The sequence below is a fragment of the Rhinolophus hipposideros genome (assembly GCF_964194185.1).
Source record: "Rhinolophus hipposideros genome assembly, chromosome: 20".
NCBI classification, from domain to species: domain Eukaryota; kingdom Metazoa; phylum Chordata; class Mammalia; order Chiroptera; family Rhinolophidae; genus Rhinolophus; species Rhinolophus hipposideros.
In genome coordinates, this window is record NC_138066.1 from 14,589,569 (window position 1) to 14,611,403 (window position 21,835).

Genomic DNA, 21,835 nt, shown 5'->3' on the forward strand with positions numbered 1-21,835 from the left:
AAAAAGCGTAACAAGTCATGAATACAGAATTAGGGGCAGGGCCTTGGGAGGGGCTGTGAATGTCATCAGTATCCCTGGAAATCGGCCCCCACTGGTGTCATTACTAGATGTGTCCCCAGGAGAATGTGGAGTCTCAGCATACCTCACCCATCGAATGGCCTCCCACAGCCTGCTGCCCCCCAAGGGTGTTTGCCCCAGTTCTCTGGTTGCTGCCCTGTTGGGTGCTTGAGCTAGAACTATGAAAAGACTAGCTTGCCCTCAAGGAGCTCCCAGCAAAGAGAGACCCAGTTTCGAATGACTTGTCTGCCCCTCCCCTGCTTTTACTTTGCTGACTGCTGAGCCACCCCCTTCCTCATCCCTTCAGCTCAGCAAGTTGTTCGGCTCCCCTCTCTCACTTTCAGGGGTACCCAACAGACTGGAGATCCAGGGAGCCCTGGCAGTCTACCTCTGTGCAGGGAGAGGCAAGGGCTGCCTGCAGGGCATCCAGGAGGGGACCCACTGTTTGTGGCACTGCCCCTTCCCTTAGTTTCTGTTGAGATGAGTAGAGCACTCTGCTTTGTCCAGGCCCAGGTTTTGTGCATGTCCATTGGAAGATGGAGGATCGGGGGCATAGACGCTGTGGGCTGCCTCCATCCCTGCCTTAGTCACACAGCTGGTATTTGCTGGGGTATCCACTGTGTGCCAGGGGCTGCACTGGGGAGAGGATGGTGAGACAATGCTGCTGTGGGCTGACCACAGGGGTCCTGGATTTGACTCTTGCTCTGTCACTTTCTACTTGTGGGTGTTGTGGCAGCCTCTGACCCTCTTTGAGCTTCAAGTTTGTCATCTAGAAAATGGATAATAACACCTACCGTGCTGGAGTGTTGAAAAGATTAGGGATTTCACACGTGGAGGGCTGAGCGCAGCACCTGCCCTGTGGTCAGCACCTGTATTCTCACCTACTGTTATTATTTTGGAAGAGCCAGCGCTGCCCTTTGGAGTTTACACCCTTTCCTCTCTAGCATTCCGCTGAGGCTCCTTTTCTGCTGGGTCCTAGAGCTTCCTGGGAGCAGAGGTCAAAGGCGAGACATGGACAGAGTTCCCAAGGCAATGCCTAGGGCAGTGTTGCTACATCAGGCTGGAGGCCGGCCGAGCTGGAAGGGGGCAGTGATTCTGCTGGGCTGGGTCAGGATGGGCAGATGAGGCAGCTGCACGGATGAACCCCAGCCTGTTTCCCTAACATCTCTGGAAAGACCGAGATGAGCAAAGGGGTGGAGTCATTTTCTGGCTGGTGCCGTGGGCAGGTGACTCCAGAAAGCTGCTGGCCTCTTGCTGCCCACTGTGACCACAGCCATTCCCTGGAGGGACCACAGGGCTCATCTGGAGCACTTTGTCCCATCAGTATCTCCTGGTCCTTCCTGTCCATTGTGGCTCCAGGAAGCAGCCTGGAGCCAGGGACAAGGGCCAGTTCTGGTCCCCAGGGAAACCCTGCTGCACTTCCGATAAGCATTTAAGCAGGTTGCTAAGCAGGCCTACTCATTAATCTTTTGTTTTTGTTTATTTTTATTTTTTTTTACTATAAAAGTAAAATACGCCATCTGTGGAAAATTTGAGAAGTATAGAAAACTATAAAGAAGGGGGTGGGGTGGGGAGAGCGGGAAGCCCAAACACCAAAGCAGAGTCCAGCACAACTTGTTTACATGTTGATCGAGTTGGCTTTCCACTGAAAAGCATCTTTTGAAAATCCCATGTAAACATCAATGTCAAAGGCTGCCTGGGATTCCATAGAATTAACCTTTTAAGAAAGCACATCTGAGCCATGTGGGCTTGGAGTGCAGGGATGTAGAGGCACCCCCAGATTCGGGAGTGTGGGACAAAGTCTGGGTCTTCAGCCTCTGGGCTTCAGCAAGGCTTCTCAGGGGGGCTGGATGGAGTTTGCCTCAGTCACAGAGATTTCTTTCTCCACATGCTTCCCGGCAGGGGCGGCAGCAGAGCTTTCACACTTGGCCTGCCCGCTTGCCTGTTTGGCAGCAAGTGGAAGGCAGTGAAGGGTAGAAGATGGAAGAAGGGGATGGGTGTGTGTGTGTGGTGGGGGGAGGTGCTCTCCAAAGAGAAGTGCTGTCCCATCTGGCACAAAGGGCTGGAGTGGGCTGGCCTGCTTCCACCTTTTCTTTCCTGAAGGTGTGTGTGTATATTTTGGGGTGGGGGGGGGGAAGTGCCCAGGCCTGCTGAATTGCATTTGAGTAACCACTGTCCCGGGAAGTCGAGTCCTTAGTGTAGGCTGATGAGGACCCCATGGAGAATGCTACCTTAGAGGGAGAGAGAAAAGGCAGGGCCAGAAAGGGTGAACCTTGAGTGCTCCCACCAGCTGCCCCTTCACTCAGTGTTCCTTTAGGATTGTTGTAAATGTGCCAGGAGGCAGCAAATGCGGGGCTGCACCTTCTGCGGGCTGGACTTGGCTTCCCCATGAGGAGCAGTGTGGCCCACCATCCTTCACTGGGCCCCACCTCTGAGAGGCCACCTGCACAGGTTACTAGGAGGAGGGGTTGGAACCCCATATACTGTGGTTGGGAGCCTCCCCAGCAACTCTGTGATTTGTGCCTGGTGGCAACAGCTTCCAAGCCCTAATGGAACCATTTATTTTTCTGAGAGCGTGGACTAAGAATTTGCCAAGCCCCATGCTAAATGTTCTATGTGTATTACCTAATCCACACAGCAGCCCTAGAAGGTGGGTTGTTTTTCCCCATTTTACAGATGTGCAAACTGAGAGGTTACTTGACTTGCTCAAGGTTACACAGCCAGAATCCAAAGGCAGGCCTAATTCCAAGCCAGCTCTCTCAGCCACCTGAACCGACCCGCCTGAACGCTCACACTTGGACGGCTATTGCAGGAGTCCACCGAATCCCTTCTCCGAAGGCTTCTGCCCCATTAGCACCTTCTCTGGGGGCAGAAGGAAGTGTATTTATGTGTCAAAGGAGAACCCAGATTCCAGAGAGGAAAGTGCCACCCGTCCCCAGTCTTGGATTTCTCTGAAATGCCGGGGTTTGGGCTGGAGGGAGGGGGTGGGGGGCGGCGTCTTGCACCAGGTCAGGACTCTGGCCACTGATTCCGAAGCCGGTCACCCAACACCGGCTACAGATAGCAGTGGAGGCGGGGGAGCACGGGTGCCAGGGCCTGGCAGCCGCTCAAACCTCGACCCCCAGAGGCAATGGCGGTTCGTCTCGGAGGGGGGCAGGAGGAGGGGCAGCAGGACGTCGGCGGGACGTGCGAGCGGCTGCGGGTTGCGGTGCGGCTGCGGCTGCAGGTCCTTCCCCCACCCCCCACCCCCAGCTCCCACCTGGGCCGGCCGGCGGGCGCTGGTTGGCTCCCTGGGAGCGCCACTCGCCCTATCACACACCTGCACGGTTGCCAGGCAACTGGGACGGAGTAGTAACACCTCGGCGGCTAGAGCCAGGACGGTGTTTTCCTTTCCTGGCTGCTCCGAGTCTCTCCTTAGAAGTTGTAGAAGGGTGGCATTTGGTGTCCCTCCTCAAAGGTACCACAGCGCACACACTAGCCCCTCTCCAGCCCCCAGCCAAGCGGTCTCCCGCCAGACCTGCCTCGGGTTCACTCCCGGGGTCCAGGCCGCTCTTCTCAGCTCCCTCATTCTGGGAAAGTCATCCTCAGGGGAGCTGGGGACTTCCACCAGAGACCAGGTGGGGGAGCCAGGGGGACGCCCGAAGGTGGGGAAGGGAAGGCTCCAAAGTCGATCGCCTCTGGACAGCTGTGGGATGGCCACAGGTGGGGTTCGGGGCGAGGTTTGGACCTGGCTTTTGGCTTTACACACAGGTGAATTATCTGGGTATTTCCCAAACTTCAGTCTCTGCCTCACACCTTCCCAGTGTCTTGCTCATCTGTGAGCCACTGCACTATTTTTTCACTTCTGTTTTCTTCTTCATAGTGACCCACTTTAACTTAAATAAATGTGTTTAAAAAGGAAACTTGATACCACTTTTGTAAATGGAGACTCAGTATCATTTGCCATAAATAGAAAGTAACTGCAGAAATAAATACAAAGAAACAAAATTAAATTTTAGCACATGAAGTCTGATCTGGGAAAGCCATAAAGATAACAAAACAACTGCATATTAAGCACTTACTCAGTGCCAAGCATTAGCTAAGCACTTTAGGTGGATTACCTCATTTGCTCTGGTGTTATTAATGTTCCCATTCTACAGGTTACACTGAGGTTCAAGAGCTAAGGAATTTGACCAAAGAGCATATAGACACTAAATGATGAGTTAAGATTCAAAACTGGGTAAGGGGGGTGGGGGGAGGGAGCTGAGGGTAAGGGGGATCAAATATATGATGATGGAAGGAGAACTGACTCTGGGTGGTGAACACACAATGGGATTTATAGATGATGTAATACAGAATTGTACACCTGAAATCTATGTAATTTCACTAACAATTGTCACCCCAATAATTAAAAAAAATTTTTTTTTTGTTCTGTAAAAAAAAAAAAGATTCAAAACTGAATCCCATTCAAAAGCTGGACTTTCAGCCATGGCCTGTACTGTCTCTCTGCATGGTGGCACCTCTGACTCCCTGATCTGGTGACTGGTGGCCCTTTCCAGGATTGGGGCAATGATTTGAGTCCCAGCTGTAGTGGTTTTGCCTGGCTCCAGGGAATATAACCTGCTAGGTGCTTTTACAGATAAGCCGCCACTTATTCTCCCAACAGCCCTGTGAAGTGTCTCATTTTACAGCTCAGGGAAGCCAAGCCACCTGACCAAAGTCATACTGTTACTGAGTGGCAGGGCTGGGATGTGTGTTATGTCTCCCTCTGCAGTGCTGACTCTATCTTGTACCTCCTTATAGCTCACTAAACCCACGTAGAAAGAGGAATCTTTAATTCTCTCTCTCTTTTTAAAAGATTTTATTGAGGAAGGGGAACAGGGCTTTATTGGGGAACAGTGTGTTTTTCCCCAGGACCCATCAGCTCCATTCAAGTTGGTGTCCTTTTAATCTTAGTTGCGGAGGGCGCAGCTCTGCTTGCCATTTTCAATGTAGTTGCGCGGGGAGGGGGGGGGCACAGCCCACCATCCAATGCAGGAGTCGAACTGACAACCCTGTTGCTCAGAGCTCAAGCTCTAACCAACTGAGCTATCCGGCCGCCCTAGTAATCTTTAATTCTGAGCAACCCTTACAGGAGAATGAGCCTTCTCCCCTTCATAGGGAATCAAATCTTCACCTGGGGAAGAGAGCCTTTGTCGAACCCAACCTCGGCTGTGGACAGATACCCCTGAGAGCCGAGTCTCATCTCTGGAATTGTGGATTTCTATGAGTGGGTGAAACCCCCCAAGACAGCCCCCAGCCCCTGGGCCTACCCACACCTCAGGAGGCCTCCTGCACCAGTGGGCAGGGATGCTTGGCTTCCTTATCTGCCTTCCTGGAAACAGTCCGTGATTCGCTATCAAAATGAGCAACTGCATTTCTCTCTCCAGAGCTGGCTCGTTCTTACCTGGGAAGAACAAGGGAGTCTTTGGAGAGGTCGGAAAATCATGTGTTATTTTTAAAAGGCATTTTGAATGAGTGCTGAATAGAATTCAAAAAAATTGCCTTAAAGACTTGCTCTCTGCAGGGATGGCATTTCTCATGGCTCTCAATAATTTGGAAACTTAATTGCACGTTTGTACGGGCTACTGTTTTTATTTCTTTCTGGTCTCAGAGGTGGGCTTTGAAGATTGTACTCTCTCTCTAATGGTTTTCTTTCTTTTTTCTTTTTTAATCTCAAATTTTGCACACCTGCAAGGTAGAACCGCTGGAAAGAAACTGTCAGAATTGGCTCTCGATTTAATAAATCTGCAAATGGAGCCGGGTTTGGTGAGATGATGTGGCGTTAGCTTGCCCTGAGCCTCCTGTCACCCGCGCAGCCTAAGTTCGCCCCTCAAGGGGTTGTGCTCTCTGCGGATGCTCTGAACTGCCTCAGCCCACACCTTTGCTGAAATCCTTTCTCTCCCCTAAGCTGGAAGCCAGGCGGCATAGGGGAGACCCAGTGCTGTGTGGGTGTTTGGGGCCTCTTAGGCCAAGATGCTAATAAGAGGCTTTTAGATTAATTGTAGAACCACAGCTCCCCTCTGCTGGGAACTTTCTCCACCCTCCTGGGCCATAACGTCTTAAAGAACTAGAAGGTCCATTTTGGGGTCAGAACTGTGTAGTGAGCAAGGTAGAAATTAGACTGCAATGCTTGGGGTTGACAAGGGTACCAACACTCCAGGCAGTGGGAGACCCCGGACTTGTGTGCAACCCCTTCTGGGCCTCTCTGGCTTCTTCCACCATGGAAATCTGGTCTTGGAAGGCTTGAATGCCTGCCTTTGGAGGCAGACCAGAGTTTGAATGCAGGCTCTGCCACTTTGCAGCCGGTGAAGATGCTAGGGAATTCCACTCCCCACAACGCTCACACCCCCCACCCCCGGCCTTGTGCCCGAGGTGGACCTGGAGGTTGACCCATATGCGCTCCGGCTACTGAGCTTCAGGCTCAGCCGAGGGGAGGCACTGGTAGGTGATCAGGGGACAGGAGGAGAGTGATTGCTGGGTCTGTATCCCCCTCCTTATGGGCTGGCTCCATCCTTGACTGCGGTCTCAGCTCTTGTCAAGGGGTCCTTTCCACACAGCTTCTCTGTTATGGTTCTGATTTCCCATCACTTCCCTCCTTCAGGCTAAGGGGTGGTGACATTGGTGGTGTCTTGCCTTTTAGTTACTATCCCTGTGCATTCCCTGGGCCCTGCCTACATTTTTGTCAATTGTCTCTTTATTACACTGTCCTCATACTACCTACTGACCCCTGACTGATGTAGTGGTCCTGAGCAAGTCATTGACCTCGTGGAGCTTTGGTTCCTTCACCAGTAAAATGAATCTTACTATTGAAGAGTTTGCTTGTGTGGTTGACAGTGAGTGCACAGTGCTCGAGCCAGGGCCTGGAGGGCAGTGCCCTTAGCCCTCAGGGATAGGAATTGTGTGGGGGCTGGTCAATCACTTCTGTCCTTGGGCTCATGGTGGGCTTACACCCTGCTCTCTGTTTTCCGTCCGCGAGCCAGGCACTGCTTACCGGTGGCACCAGGTCATGAGACTCAAGTTGGTTTTTCTTTTGTCCTGTGATCTCCGGCCGATACGTGCACATTCTTTTTTGTCTTTATTTATTGTTATCAGGAAACAGAAGAACCACAGATTTCACACAACATGGTGTCCCCTGAGGATGCGAAAGAAACAGATGATACCTGATATCCCAGGTGGAACGGCCAGAGTTGGGCGGGGAGGGACCCTGGGCTTGGTTCCGAAACCATTTCAGCTGCTGTTTCTTTGTATAAAGCAGACGTGTCCAGTGCCAATCAGCCCCGCTCTGGCCTGGCCCGCCCTGGAGTTTCATTCAGTTTTTGGGTTTGAGGATCCAGGAACCAAAAGGATAGCAGAGAAAACAAGCCTGGGGAGGAGTCTGTGAAGTGTTAGTGTTTATGCGAGTGCCTGTCTGGGAAGGTGAGAAACACACGGAGGACCAAGGATGGATCTCTGCTCCCAAGAGCATTGCAGCTAAGTTGGGAAACTAACACCTATTTAGGAAATGATGAGAGCCCCAAGCAGTAGAGGGAATAAATAAGCATTGGTCTGGGGCACACTGTCAGGGAAACTCCAGGGAGAAGGAGCCTTGACCTTTGGGTGAAGACAGAGGGTAGGGAGCGCATTTCAGGAGAGGGACCAGAAGGCAAGAAGGGTCAGCAGTGGTCAGGCTGAAGGGAGCCATAGGTGTGGTCGGGGAGTAGTCAGAAATCCACAGGAGAACATAGGGCGGGGCGGGCTTGTTTAAGGTCTTAGATCAGAAAGCAGGACTTTGGGAGCACTTGGAGAAGGAATTCTTAAGCTGGGGTTCACAGGTGGACTCCAGAGCACCCCGGAACCTCCTGAAATTGTATGGTGGGTGCAGTGGCTGGGAGAGTATGGGCTTTACTATCAGGCCTGCCTGCTCTGAGTCCCAGTTTCACTTTCTGGTTATTCCTTAACCTTTTTTAAGCCTCAGCTTTCTTATCTATAAAATGGAACTAAAGGGCAGTATCTACCTCGCAGCACGTTTGGGGTAATAAGTCAGGTAATGGATGTGCTGTGCTGTGCAGAGCCACGGAAACACAGAAAAGACCTCAGTAAGGGGCAGCTGTCGTTAAATGCTGCAGAACGGTGAGGGAATGTATACAGTCACACTTGTCTAGAGAGAGGGTCTCCTATAGCTTCATGAGATTCCCTCAGGGGTCCCTGAGTCAAAAAATGTTAAGCACCACTCACCGCTTGAGAGGTTTAAAAATAGAGGCGTGTTAAGCAGCTGAGAGCAGTGTTTACGTGAAGGCAACGTGGTGGTGAGGGCCTGGGGGCAGGGAAGCCAGCATGGAGGCTTTCTGTCCGTCTGTCAGACCCACCATGCTTCCATCTACTCACTGGTCATAAAGCCTAGCTGAGCACTGACTCAGTCATGCCCTCTGCAAGATACTGAGGGCCCAGAGACATGCACAGGAAGGAAGGATGGAAGGAAGAAAAGAAGGAAGGAAGGAAGGAAGGAAGGAAGGAAGGAAGGAAGGAAGGAAGGAAGGAAGGACCCCCAGAAAGGGACCTTGTGCCTTCTGCTCTCCTGTCCTTGTGAGGGTCTCTTCCAACATGAAATTAGGCTGGCCTGAGACTTGACTTAGCCAGTGGGATGCAGTGGAAGTGAGGCTATTCCAGTCCCAAGTCTGAAGAGGGCCAGCAGCCTCCCTTTTGTGGTTTTGGGAGAACTGAGACACCATGTAAAAAGTCTGGCTACGCTGCCAGAGAGATCACGTGCAGAGACCTCATGGAGAGGGAGAGACGCCCAGGTCTTCCAGAATCTTGTTTCAGTTGACCCAGCGCCTGCCACCATCTGACTGCAACCACATGAGAAACCCTAAGCGAGAACAACAGAAGAACCGTCCCACAGAGCCCAGTCAGCCCAACAAGTCATGAGGTCACAAAATGGTTTTGTTTCAAGCCCTCAAATTTGGAATGGTTGGTTACCCATGTTAAAATAAATGGACACTAACCAAATGAAAACAGGTAAAGGCTACTTATTCAGAACTTACTATTCAAGGGAGTTAGCCATCATCACCTACATGTTGGCAGAGGCTCAAAGGCAGGAGGAAGAGTGACAAGTTTTACAGTAGAAGGAAAGGAAAGCTTCAGGTCTGCCCTGATTGGAGATTGTTGGCAGTTGGGAGATGGAGGCGGCCAATTAGAACGGAGGGGACGTCCTCTGTGATTGGTTAGGGGACCATATTTGGTTTTCTTTGTTTGGTCCAAAGTGAGGACAGAAATTAGGGAAGCTAGTCAAGTCCCGGCCATTTTTAGGGAAGCTAGTCAAGTCCAGGCCATTTAGGGCTGATTGTCACAGGGGTTACTGTTTGGCTTCCTGGATTTTTTGCTAGAGATGTGGTCTGATTTCCTACAGGTTTACTTCCTACAAGAAGTAGGCTGGCTTCTTGGGCTGGTTACTGTAGATAATGGGATGGTTTCCTGGGCTGGATACTGCAAACTGGGGTCAGAGTTCTTTTTTTCTATGTGGTCTGGCATTGCCTGTTGTATATTTAGACTCTTACATAACAATAGATACCTGCATGCAGACTGACAATTATGAGGCCACGTTGAAGGAACATGAAGGTCCAAAGTGGGGAGGATCCCATCCAGCCTGTGCCAGTTTGAAGACAGGTGGGAATTAGCAGGCAGGTGACGTTAAGGAGGAGCATTCCAGGCAGAGGGCTCAGCATAATCTGAGGCCTGGAGAGGGAAGAGAACAGGGCACGCATGAAAGGCTGCAACAGGCTGACCTGGCTGGGCTCCTGAGAGGCGGTATAGCTTAGGGCCCAGGGCCCTAGACAATCAGACATCCTCCTGAAAGAAGGATTACAGATGTCCGGAGTGATACAATCAGAGCTGAGTTTAAGAAAAACTCCTAGATGGAGAAGATGGAGAGGGGCAAGGGTGAGGGCAGGAGATTAGTGAGGAGGCAGCTTTAGCGTCAGGGCAGTTCCAGAGATGGAAACTATAGGGTGTTATGAGCTGGACTGTAGGGAAGAGGAGAGTGCAGAGTTCACGTTTGTGCAGACTGGGGAGCTGGAGGTCACCAAGAAGGTGACCCAGGAAGAGGGGAGACGGTTTGGAGGGGGTGATATTTATTTTGGGAATGCTCAGTGGGAAGAGTCTGGGAAATCCCAGGAAACATGGGTGGGAGTCACTGGAGATTCGGATTTGGAGGTAGGAGAGCGCTAAAAAGTTGATGAGTTTGCATGGGTCCTGGGGGCCCCAAGGACTGTGGATAAAATGAGGTGAGGAAGAGGTGCCCATGACAGGAGCTGAGAGGGAATGTGGAGTAGACCCACACTGGAGTCCACCCAGGAGAGAGTCTTGTCAAGGAAACTGGGGGAGGAGGAGACTGCAAGGGGCGCTCTGCCCCAAGGGACAGCAGAGTTGATAGGGACTGGAAGCTGTTGGATTTGGGCATAAGCAGGGCGTTTGCTAGTGAGAAGTGGGTAGACTTCCAGGTGCAGGGGCTTGAAGAGAAAGGGAGAGAAGGGAGAAGAAGTGCAGGGAAACAGACCTTTCAAGCAGTTTGCCTATGAGGGGAAGAGAGGCAGTAGCTGCGGGGAGATTTTGGTTAGGCAACGTTTGTTTTTCAATGGGAGAGACTTGAACATGTCTACAGGCAGAGAGGGAGCAGTCTATAGCAGGGGTGGAGAACTGAAGATGCCGGGAGGGGGGGCACAGCAGACAGGGAGGCAGCTGTCAGAAACCTCTGCCTCGGGCAGAATCAGACTGCAGGTGGAGCTGTGTTGGCCCACACAGTGGTTTTTTTGGTTGACTTTGCTGCCAACCAATTGCATGTAAAAATCCTGATTCCCAGCCTCTGGCAAAACCCAAAGACCTAATAACCTAGGGCCCCTCTTTCAGCAGGGGGACAGTTCCCGGAGCCTGGGGCTGTCCAAATGGGGCTGGCTTGCAGGTTGCTACCTGCCCCATCCTACCTGCCCATCTCACCCTTTGCAGTGTCCTGCTTGGCCCCTGAAAGCACTTAAATGGAAACCTTGGGTTGAGGAGAGGTGAGAGGGTGGGATCAGAGCCAGCCTCAGGCTGAAGGCTGAAGGAGCATGCTGAGAGGTGAGGGGGTGAGTCCTAGAAGCCAAGGGTAGGGATTGAAGGAGAAAGGGGCAGGTTTGGACTGGCCGCTGAGCCGAATGGGAGAGGGAGCCGTGAAGAGGTAGAATAACGCTGGGGCAGCCGCAGTGCTGGGCCCAGCTAAGATTGAGAGCCAGGGACCTGCAGGGGCTCCAGTTCACACCCCTAGGTGAACAGAACAGGGACTGCAGAGAGTGGAGGGGGCAAAGGAGCCTACTCTGTCTTCCAGGACCTTCCGCCTCCAACTCAGTGTCCCTTGGCTCTGTTAGTGAGTGTGTGCAGTCCCTGAGACTCGGGGCCACACAGATAGGGCCACACAGACACGCTGAGAGGCTCCACCTGGCACAGCGAAGCAATCAGTCCAGGGGAGCCTCTGTGAAGTTGACGCGCTCCTGAGACTCCAGCTCCTGTCCTCTGTGGCAGGCCATCAGGAAGCACACTCCCCCTTCCCCCCCCCCGGCCCCCTGCCCCCAATCTGTCCTCCCTCTGAAGACTCCTCCATCCTCCCCTCTGTGGCTTGGGTCTAGTTCTATCAGTCACCCAGGGTGGGCCTTGCTCCTGAGAGGACAGGGGTGTCGCATCCAGGCAACAGCTCTCCAGGCACACCTCAAGATTAAAAACTTTGCATCATACCCTGTGCGGGAACGCTCTCCTCTTGGTCTTCCTGGGAATTGTGTGCGGCTTGGACACGTGTCGCTGTATCAGTAGAGCTGGAATGTAATTAGGCGATGTTGGGGAAAATTCCACCTATCTCCTGGGAATGCTGGAATAATGAGCCATCACGAGGACCGAGGAAGCTGGTGGGGGCTGCTGACCTGAGCCAAAGGCTCGGATCACTCATTAGCTCTGGAGGAGCTCCTGATTTGTTCCTCATCCTGGCTGTGCCATTGAGCTGGCCCCATTCTTGAGCAGGAAGTGGAAGCTTTAGAGTCTAAAAGGATGCTCTGGGCTTTGAAGCAGGAGCACGAACATGTTGTCCCTTTCTGGGGGTGGGGGGGAGACAGAAGCCACAGTCCTCCATGGTGCTGTGTGTCCCTGAGGCCTGGAGTGGGGGCAGAGTGTGGCAGGGGTCTTCACCAGGAGAGCCAACTGGGAGAGATCCAAGGCCAGCTCTGCCCTGTGCACCCTTGGGTGCTGACTCAGAAGTGCTACCAACCCACCCTCCTCTTCCGTGGGAAGAGCACTGCGTATCCCTTCAGGGGCTCCTGGCAGGTCTCAGAAAAGAGACAAGAGTGGCCCAAGCCCAGCCTGCCCAGCAGTCCCATGACAGCTCCCTCCTTCTCCATCAAACACCCAGCCTGTCCCCATGTGATGCCACCCATGGCTCCCTATTGCAGGGATGGCATGTTTCCCTGGGCAGCCCCCCTACTACCCCCACCCCCCTTCCCATTCTCAGGCAGAATCCTCCGATCAGCTTCTGTGGCCCCATTCTGGCCATCCTTTCACCAGCCACTCAGACCGTTCTCAGTGAAACCCTGTCAGTTCTTGGCACCAGAACTCCCTACACTCCTCATAGATGCCTTGTCCCGCCCCCTCTCAGCTCTGCCTTCTTCTGTCTTCTTTCATTTCTTTTATCTCTTCTCTCTTCCTCTCTCCCTTATCAGGTCTGTGGCATTTCAGGTTGGGGATCTGCTACACCAACTTTCCCATCGAGTTCTATGTGCTGTCTACTCAGAGCTGCTTCCTGGGAGTCTCAAATTCCTGGGTATACCCCCTGCCACTGCCCCTATTCCCCAGGGGCCACAGGGAGCTGTGTGGGGGCCTGCTGCTCCTATGAGAGCTTGGGCCACTGGAAGGCAGCCCCCAGGTCCGTCCTGCCCACAGCTGCGTCCACAGTGCCCGTGCTGCACCTGGCACCAGACAGGTGCTGCAGCTGTGCTGTGTTGGAGGAAGGAGTGAATGACATTCCCCTGCTTCCACTCCAGGCCATACCCCTTCCTAGTGGTATCTTTAGGACCTTTCAGGGCGCATCCTTCTATGTGGGAGTCACTGGTTTTCTAGCTGCGTTCATTTAGGGGAGCCCTTTGAGGGCTGTCAGGACTGGTTTCCTCCAAGCAGCACCACCCTGGCGAGCGCTTTGCTCTGGCCCTCTTCCTGTTCTTATCCCCCAAAGGCATGGGGCCAAGGAGATGTCCCCACCTGGAGCCCATGGCCATCACTCCAGACAGTTCTGTCCAATAGAAATGTGAGCTGCGTGTCCTTTAAACTTTCTAGTAGCCATGTTAAAAAAGCAAAAAAGCAACAGGTGAAATTCATTTAAAAATATTTTAATGTAACCCAATATGTTCAAAAATATGATCATTCCATCATGTAATCAATATAGCAAGCATTCTTTTTTCATACTAAGTCTTTGAAACAGCCACATTTCAAGTCTCCAGAAGACTTCTTGGGTAGCAGTTGCTACACTGGACAACGCAGCACTAGACCACATGTTAGGTACTGAGACCTCAGAATTCTCAGCTCAGAGGGCCCCATCCTGCTTCCAGGGCTGCTTCCCCATTAGGACGCCCAAGGGCAGTTGTACCCAGAAGCTTGAATGGTGGGAAGGGCCAAGAACCAGGATTGCTTCCGAAGAGGGAGCAAATACCCCACAGATTTGTTTTCCTTCTTGGCTCAAAATCCACCCTGACCTAGAGGCAGGGGTCATGGAAGCCACACAGCTCAGGAGCACAGCAGCGGGCCCTTGGGGTGGTGGGAGGCTGGGATCCCTCAGAGCAGCCTGGACAGGTCCAGCCATCCGAGGGGAGAGAGGGCAGGACCAGGTCCACAGACAGGTTAATGGCTCCTGCCTTGCACACAATTGAATTTGCCCTCACGAGCCTCCCAGCTTTGGGGAAGGGCCTCTCCTCCCGGGACTCCCAGAGCCACAGGGCATGGGTCAGTCAAGCCTGATTTGATCAGGAAAAATGAAGGACGCAAGCTCACAGACAGCCCAGTGCCAGAGGGGCCGGTGGCTCAACCCAGAAAGATAAGGCCAGGGAGGGCCCATGGGGGCCCTAGGTTCACCCTAGCTCTGGCCCCCCCATCCTCAAAACACAGTTGACAGTTGTCTATGATAAACACCATCATCTCCTCCTACTTTGCCATCTCTCTCTTTGTCTCTCTCTCTTTAAAATTTTATATTCTGTCCACAACACAAAAGAATCTGGTTCAACACAAAAGAATCCCTCCAGCTTTACTGAGGTCATTGACCACGTCCGCAACCAAATCCGCCTCTGAACTGGAATCCCGTTGCTGACCCAGCCCCGGCCTTGGCTTTCTTGTCGGCACTGGAGGAAGCGCTGGTCTCTAGGTGTCTCCGTCAGCTTCCCCTCCCGTGAGTCTTGCAGGTCGCGCCCCCTCCAGACCTTTGGGCCTTGGCCTGCCAGCCTCAGGCTGGTACAGCGCAAAGTGGCAGGCGCGATGGGGGGGGGCGGGATGCAGGTGGAGGTAGTCACAGAGATACGTAATGCCCCATTAGTAAGGTGGCAGTAGAAGTGTCCCCAGGCAAACTGTTCCTTCACACAGCCTTGTGGTGGAGAGACTGGCACATTCTTGTCTGCCAGCTCGGGGTGTTTAGGCGTGTGCACGTCCTTCTGGGCCACCATCACTCCCCCCTTAAAAAGGAGATCATAAATGGCAATCCGGTTCTTCTTGGGTGTCCACATGTGGGTGCGGAATGGCGCGGCTGTATTTTCAGATATGTGGGGAGAGCTCAGATTCGTAACAGGCCTCTGACCCCAAACCAAAGGGCTGGGGCCTTCGCACCATCATCTCCTACCACTGTTCCCACAAACTACAGCTCCAGGGCCAAACAAGGAGGAGCTGGGGGTGAGGGGGTTCTTATCTCAAAGGCAAAGCATGCAAGCAGGGTGCACTACCCCTAGCCTCTCCCAGAGGGTCCCCACCATGCAAGGGCTTCATCCTCTGCCCTCTGTCTTTGGGATGCCCATCTTCACCAACAGCGCCCCACTGCCCCCCAAAGTGTGTCCCCCCTTCCCGGGCACCTCTCAACCTCTCACTGCTCAGAAATGGGCAGCGGGGTGTTGGGGAGACCCCACCACCCTGGGGAAATGCGGCAAGTAAGGCAGGTGAGAACCCTATCTCTCGTAAAGGTGGTTGTAGAATGACTCAAAATCAGAAAACTTGGAACCAGTCTGTTTTCCTTTGTGTCTGTGTGGGTGTTCAGCACGTGCTAGGACAAGGCTGGGGGGAAAAGAAACAAATGAAACAGACTCAGTCCTTTCTTTCCTCTCAGTAAGTCGCATCTTGTATCAAACCCAATTCCCAGACATATGCTGTGTCTCCCCTCCGAAGGAGTCTGGGGAAACAATTAGGGGACAGATTGCAAACTAGAAGAGAAGACAGCATAGGACTCCAAAGTGGACATGTCCCCTCATGCCTCCAGGCCTTTGGCCATGCTGTTCCTCCCCCCTGCAATCCCCGCCTCCCCCCCACACCTGCAAATGCCAGAGGAGCTTCTACTCACCCTTGGAGGGGCTGCCTTCCCCCTGTGACTCCACTCCCTGGCAGCTCTGCTGCTTCCTCCCTTCCTCATCCGCGTAGTCGGCTCCATCACAGCGACAGTGCATTTGCTCATTCGATCTGCAAATAATTGCTGAGCGCCTCCCAGGTGCCTGGCACTGTCCTGAGGCCTGGGGACACTGCAGGGAAGAAGCAGAAAGGGGAAAGACAATAAACATGTAAACAAATAATTAAACAAGTACTCTCGGGGAGTGTTAAGTGCTAAAAGGGAAATAGAGCAGAGTGCTTATGTAATCAAGAGTGACTGGTGCTGGTGGGGGGGGGCCTCTGCTTTAGACAGGGAGGTGGTGCTCTAGCTGAGGCTTGAATGCTAAGAAGGAGGTGGTCCTGCGAGGGCCTGGGGCGGAGTGGTTCATGCAGGAAGAGTCAATGCAAACATATCATATCATTCCATTTGTATGAAATATCCAGAATAGGCAACTCCACAGAGACAGAAAGCAGATTAATGGTTGTCAGGGACTGGGGGTGGGAGGGAGAATAGGGAGTGAGTGCTAATGGGTATGGGGTTTTCCTTTGGGATGAGGAAAATGTTCCAGAACTAGATAGTGGTGATGGTTGCACAACATTGTTGAACGTACTAAATGCCACTGAATTGTATGCTTTAAAATGATTAAAATGGTAATTTTATGTTTAGTGTATTTTACCATAAAGCAAAGAACTGCCAAGGTAAGAATGAGCTTGTGGTGGTCCAGGAACAGAAAGGCTCATGGGGCTAGTGACGGGGAGAATGAGAGAGGATGGCGCTGGAGAGGGTGGGGTCTGGGCCTGAGGACTTTGTGGATTGGTAAGGAGTTTGCATTTTATTCTGGGGCAATGGGAAGCCACTGGAAGGTTTCAAGCAGGAAAGCTACATGATAACACTTACTGTTTTTGAAGATCCTTGTGGCTGTGCTGAGGGCCATGGATGGTGATGGGGCTGAAATAAAAGCAGGGAGACCAGATAAGCAGGCCATTGCAGTGACCCCAGGAAGAGATGATGGCAGCTGGGACAGGTTGTGGGCAGTGGGGATGGAGTGACGTGGACAGATTTGAGATCTATTTTGAAGGCAGAACCAATAGGTCTTGATGGATTAAAGGGAAAGAGACTAGAGGAAAGGGAGGAATGGAGAATGCCAAGTTCATTTGCAGAAAAGTCTGAGCAACCAAAAGGATAGAGTTGTGGAGCTCCAGGGCCAAGCAAGGAGGCAGCCGGGGGTGAGGGGGAGATGGGAAAGCCTGTGTGGCAAACACCTTCAGGACGCATTGAGTTTGAGCTTGTTAGTTAGATGTTCACGTGGTAATGTCAGGTGGGCAGTTGTGTGGGCTGGTCCGGAATTCAGGACCAAGACACACATGTGATGTTCTGCCCCATGGAGATGGTATTTAACACCTGGGCCTGGGTGAGCTGCCCTGAATGTTGGTGTAGCTGTGGAAGAGAGAGGGTCCCAGGGCTGGGCCTTGGGGAATCAAGTATGTAGACATCAAGCAGAGAGGAAGAGGAGCCAGCAAGGCAGGAGAAAACACAGCAGAGCCCCCTGTCTCAGAAGTGAAGAAAGTGTTTCCAGAATGGAGGGCCAGCTGTGTCCAGTGCTGCTAAGAGGTGAATAGATGGGGACAAAGGAGCCACTATCAGAATTCAGCAATATGATTAGAGGTCGTAGTGAGCACCCAGCACATAGTAGGTGCTTATGAAAAGGTCGGCAGACTTGAAATGACCGTGTTCTGTCTGCACTGTTGTGGCATAGACTGCCCAGGGCATGAAGGTTTGAGCTAGAATATGGGTATCCAGGGGAAGTGGCCAAGGGGCTTGGGCCACCAAAGAGCCTTTGTCGGGAGGAGGCTGGGGGAGTCCGGGGAGCCCAAAGGAGCACAGGATTCCAGTTTGCCCACCGGCACATTTTGAGAGGGCCTTCCCTCCACTTTCTTTTCCCTTTTTCCTCTCAGGAGGTGATTCATATTTCAATATATTCCAGCTGAAAAAAGGATCAGATTTTGAGCAGGTGGTAAGTCAGTACATGGAAATTTGATATATTTTGACTAATGCAGTTTGAAATTTGGAAACTGCAGACAATTTTATTCAAAATCCATTTTTATACCAACTCATTATTGGGGGGAAAAGGCAAGATTTCAGCTTTCTGGGGGAGGACGTGTGAACCCAGGCCTGTCACCACCGAGCCCTGCTAAAGCTTGACCTCGCTGCTGGCCTGCGTGCTGCCTGCCCTGCCTCAGCTGCCAAGCATTCCTGCCGGAAAGGCTTTCTTTAGCAACCTCTTTCAAGTATCCCCCTGGGGTTACTAGTCCAATTTAATGTGACCTTCAGCCCCACCTCTGTCACACCAACTCCAGCAAATCCCTGGGGCTGGCACTTAAGACAAGTTTTGTGATACAGACGATGATATTACACAGAATTTCCACTTCCTTCCCCATCTGCCTTGTCCATTTTCCCAGTCTCATGAGTGTGAAGTACAAGAGGAGGAAATAAATAATGAAGACAGCGAGAGGAATGAAGTTATTGGCAAGGGAGCAAGGACACTGTTCACGGAAGGTGGGGGAGTTGCCTGTTGGGTGCTGGATGGGGCGAGGTTGGGAGAGGGTCTCTGAGGGGACAGCAGCCTCAAAGGACAGAGAGTTCTCCTCCCATTGTTCAAACCAGATCCATCTTGGTTTGAATCTTGGCTCCACCATCTTGGGCAAATCACCACACTCTGTTGAGCCTTATTTTTCTCACCAGCAAAATGGGGATGTGAATACCTTTGCAATTATTTTTTGGGGGGAGAATCCCATGAATGTGTGTGGAGGCTCCCAGATGGGTAGGTCTGGTACCCAGCAGATTCAACACACGTCGCTCTCCTTCGCTTCTCCACACCGGAGCCCTCCTCTTCATACCAGGCACGTGGCTCTTGTCTCTTTTGTGCAGCTCACAGTCTAGTTGGGAAGACAAACAGAGGGAAAAGGTCAAGCCTCTCACAGTCCCCACAGTTGGTGATTTTCTGGGTGTTGAACTTAAGACTTTATGGGCTAAGCTTTTCAGAAGGTGACTTGTCATTGTGCATCAAGAGGAGTTTGACTTGGGGCAGCCGGTTAGCTCAGTTGGTTAGAGCGCGTGTGCTCTTAACAAGGTTGCTGGTTCGATCCCCACATGGGCCACTGTGAGCTGCACCCTCCACAACTAGATTGAAACAACTACTTGACTTGGAGCTGATGGGTCTTGGAAAAACACGCTTAAAGAAAAAAAAAGTTTGACTCAATGAATCTCTGATTTAGGAAAAGAGAAATTTGGACAAAGCTTTATGCAGAAATATGCTCATTCCGATATCATTTAACTTTAATTTAACTGACTCTTAAAAGAATGAAAGAATCGATAGGTACATTCACAGGGTAGTAAATCAAAAGTTCACCTGTCAGTCCCTGAGCTTCCAGTAGCTCTCCTGGGAGGCAACTAATATTACTAATTTTGCCGTGATAATTTGTTAATAGTAAAAAAATGAGAAACAATCTAAATATTTCACACATAAATAAATTATGGTCTGTTTATAGAGTAGGGTAACCTGCATTCTCTAAAAATCATGGCTGTTAACCATACCATTCTTGTGTTACTTAACTGAGTGTTGCCTCTGGCCTCAGACCCTTAGCATATGCTGTTCCCTTTGCCTGGAATCCCCACCCGCCCCAGTGGAGACCTTTTCAATCTTTGAACTTCCAGTTTTCCCACCCTCATTGGCCAGAGAAGCCTCACAGTTCTCACAGCTACCTGGATCTCTCTCTCTGTACTCCCTTATGAGGTGCGATTATATATAGCTGTGGCTATTTGATGAGTGTTTCCCCATCAGACTGTACTCTCCTGGAGTGTGGGGTCACTCTGCCTGCTGGGCTCCCATGGCTGCCTAAGTATAGAGCCTTCAGATGCAGGCACCTGGAGAGTTGCTGAATGAATGAATGCTCTGAGTTAAGCAGAAAACACAAGATACAAAGCTGCATATATGGCATGATCCCAGTTTTTATTGTTTTAAATAAATTTTTTATTTAAATTTTATATATCCCTACATAAATGGAGGAAGTATTACAAGAAAGTACAGCATAGCACTATCAATGTTTGTCGAAGGTAATAGGACTGTGGTGATTTTTCTTCCTTTTTACTTCTATACGTGTGTTTTTTAAATTTATTTATTTTGGGGGGGCTATTTATTACTGTAATTTTTTTTATTTTATTGGGGAAGGGGAACAGGACTTTATTGGGGAACAGTGTGTACTTCCAGGACTTTTTTCCAAGTCAAGTTGTTGTCCTTTCAATCTTAGTTGTGGAGGGTGCCATTCAGCTTCAAGTTGTCCTTTCAGTCTTAGTTGTGGAGGGCGCAGCTCAGCTCCAGGTCCAGTTGCCATTGCTGGTTGCAGGGGGCGCAGCCCACCATCCCTTGTGGGAGTCAAACCAGCAACCTTGTGGTTGAGAGGACGTGCTCCAACCAACTGAGCCATTCAGGAGCTCAGCGGCAGCTCAGCTCAAGATGCCATGTTCAATCTTAGTTGCAAGGCCAGAGCCCAGCTCAGCTCAAGGTGTCATGTTCAATCTTAGTTGCAGGGGGCGGAGCCCACCATCCCTTGCGGGACTGGAGGAGTTGAACCAGCAACCTTGTGGTTGAGAGCCCACTGGCCCATGTGGGAATCGAACCGGCAGCTTTGGAGTTAGGAGCATGGAGCTCCAACCGCCTGAGCCACTGGGCTGGCCCACGGTTTTTTTTTGTTTGTTTGTTTTGTTTTTACCATTGGCAAGTATTATTTTAAAATTGAAATAAATGATGAAGAGTGATCTTATGGGGGAAAATAGACATTGGGGACCGTACTGGGAATCCCATGCTGAGGGCTACCTGGGCCAAAGCCCCCTGGCCTGGGGCCAGAGGCTGTCATGTGCCGGCGGCTGACCAGAGGTGGGTCCCTGCAGAGAATCCAGGGCCCATGCCAGCAGGGAGGAGGAAGCTATTCAAGGCCTGGGACCTGAGATCCTCAACTAGACTCTGCAGGGTTTTGTTTTGGTTTGCGTTTTTTGCATGACTTATTTCTTGTATTCAATAGTAAATGCATACATCAAAATGTATGTATAAGATATAGAGAGTAAGAAAATGAACGTCCCTGAGCCCGTTGCTTATTTTAAGACACAGAATATCAGCGATACATTCCCTACAGGGTATCTTAGGTGGCCAGTCAGGAGAGATTCTATAGAGAGGTCAGAAGAAAGGTCTGGGAGGCGAGGCCTGAAATGCCTGGTAAACTCATTTATTCTCTTAGGCATGAGGTATCTCCCCTGGGGTCCTCTGGTGGCTAAAACTTATTGTACAACTACATTTACTCGCAATTAGGCCACCTCAGCTAACAAAAGCACCAGGTTTCTTTGCTTTGGGTTAGAATCTTTTGGTTAGAATTTTTGGTTAGCTCATTCATTCATTCACTCATTCATTCATTCACTCATCGACCAGACCTGCATGGATGAGCTCTATGTACCAGGCACCGACTGGACACCTCAGCAGTTCCACATCTCTGGGGGTGGAAACAGGTAATTTTAAGAGAGTGGGGAGTGCTGTGAGAGGAGGGAACGCTACAGGAAGGGAACACTGAGGATGATGGAGGTTCTAATATGGAAGGAAGAAAGTGGAGAGGCTTCCTGGAGCAGGTCCTGTCTGAGCTCAGTCATGCAGTTACCATCTAACATACGTTAGACTTCTTTGGTTGTAAGCAAGAGAAATCTAGTCTGGCTAAGCAAAACAGGAACTCATTGGAAGGTGGGTTAAGACAATTTGGGCTGTATGTAGTTGAAAACCCAACTCAAAATGGGTGAAACAAGAAAAGGATTTATTTTGTCATATACCAAGAAGTTTGCAGATCCCAGGATTGATTGGCTTATTAGCTTAATAAGGTCATTATGGATCCAGGTTCTCTCCATCTTTTTGCTCTGTAGTCCTTGCCAAGCTGGCTTTGGCCTTTAGGTTGGGCCCCTCCTGGGCAAAATATGGTGCCTCAGCAGACTGTCTTTGTGTCTCATTAGTTAGAATGGAGTCACATGCTCCTGTCTAAACCAATCACTGACAGTGGAGTGAAGACACATTCCCTAGGTTGGGCAGAAGCCCAGATCCTCTAGAGTATATGGCTGCCTAATAAA

The 21,835-nt window shown here is 51.2% G+C and overlaps 1 protein-coding gene and 1 pseudogene across 5 annotated transcripts in view; one reads left to right on the top strand and one right to left on the bottom strand.

The window, feature by feature from the left end:
• RTN4RL1 (reticulon 4 receptor like 1) overlaps window positions 1–21,835 on the top strand; it is a 67,837-nt gene that overhangs the window by 32,017 nt on the left and 13,985 nt on the right. The gene's annotated exons all lie outside the window — the stretch shown is intronic.
• Window positions 13,495–15,915, bottom strand: LOC308488477 (small ribosomal subunit protein eS10-like; annotated as a pseudogene). Its single transcript, XR_013995412.1, has 2 exons — window positions 15,653–15,915; window positions 13,495–15,369 (listed from the first exon to the last, which is right to left on the bottom strand). The product of XR_013995412.1 is annotated as a small ribosomal subunit protein eS10-like (transcript).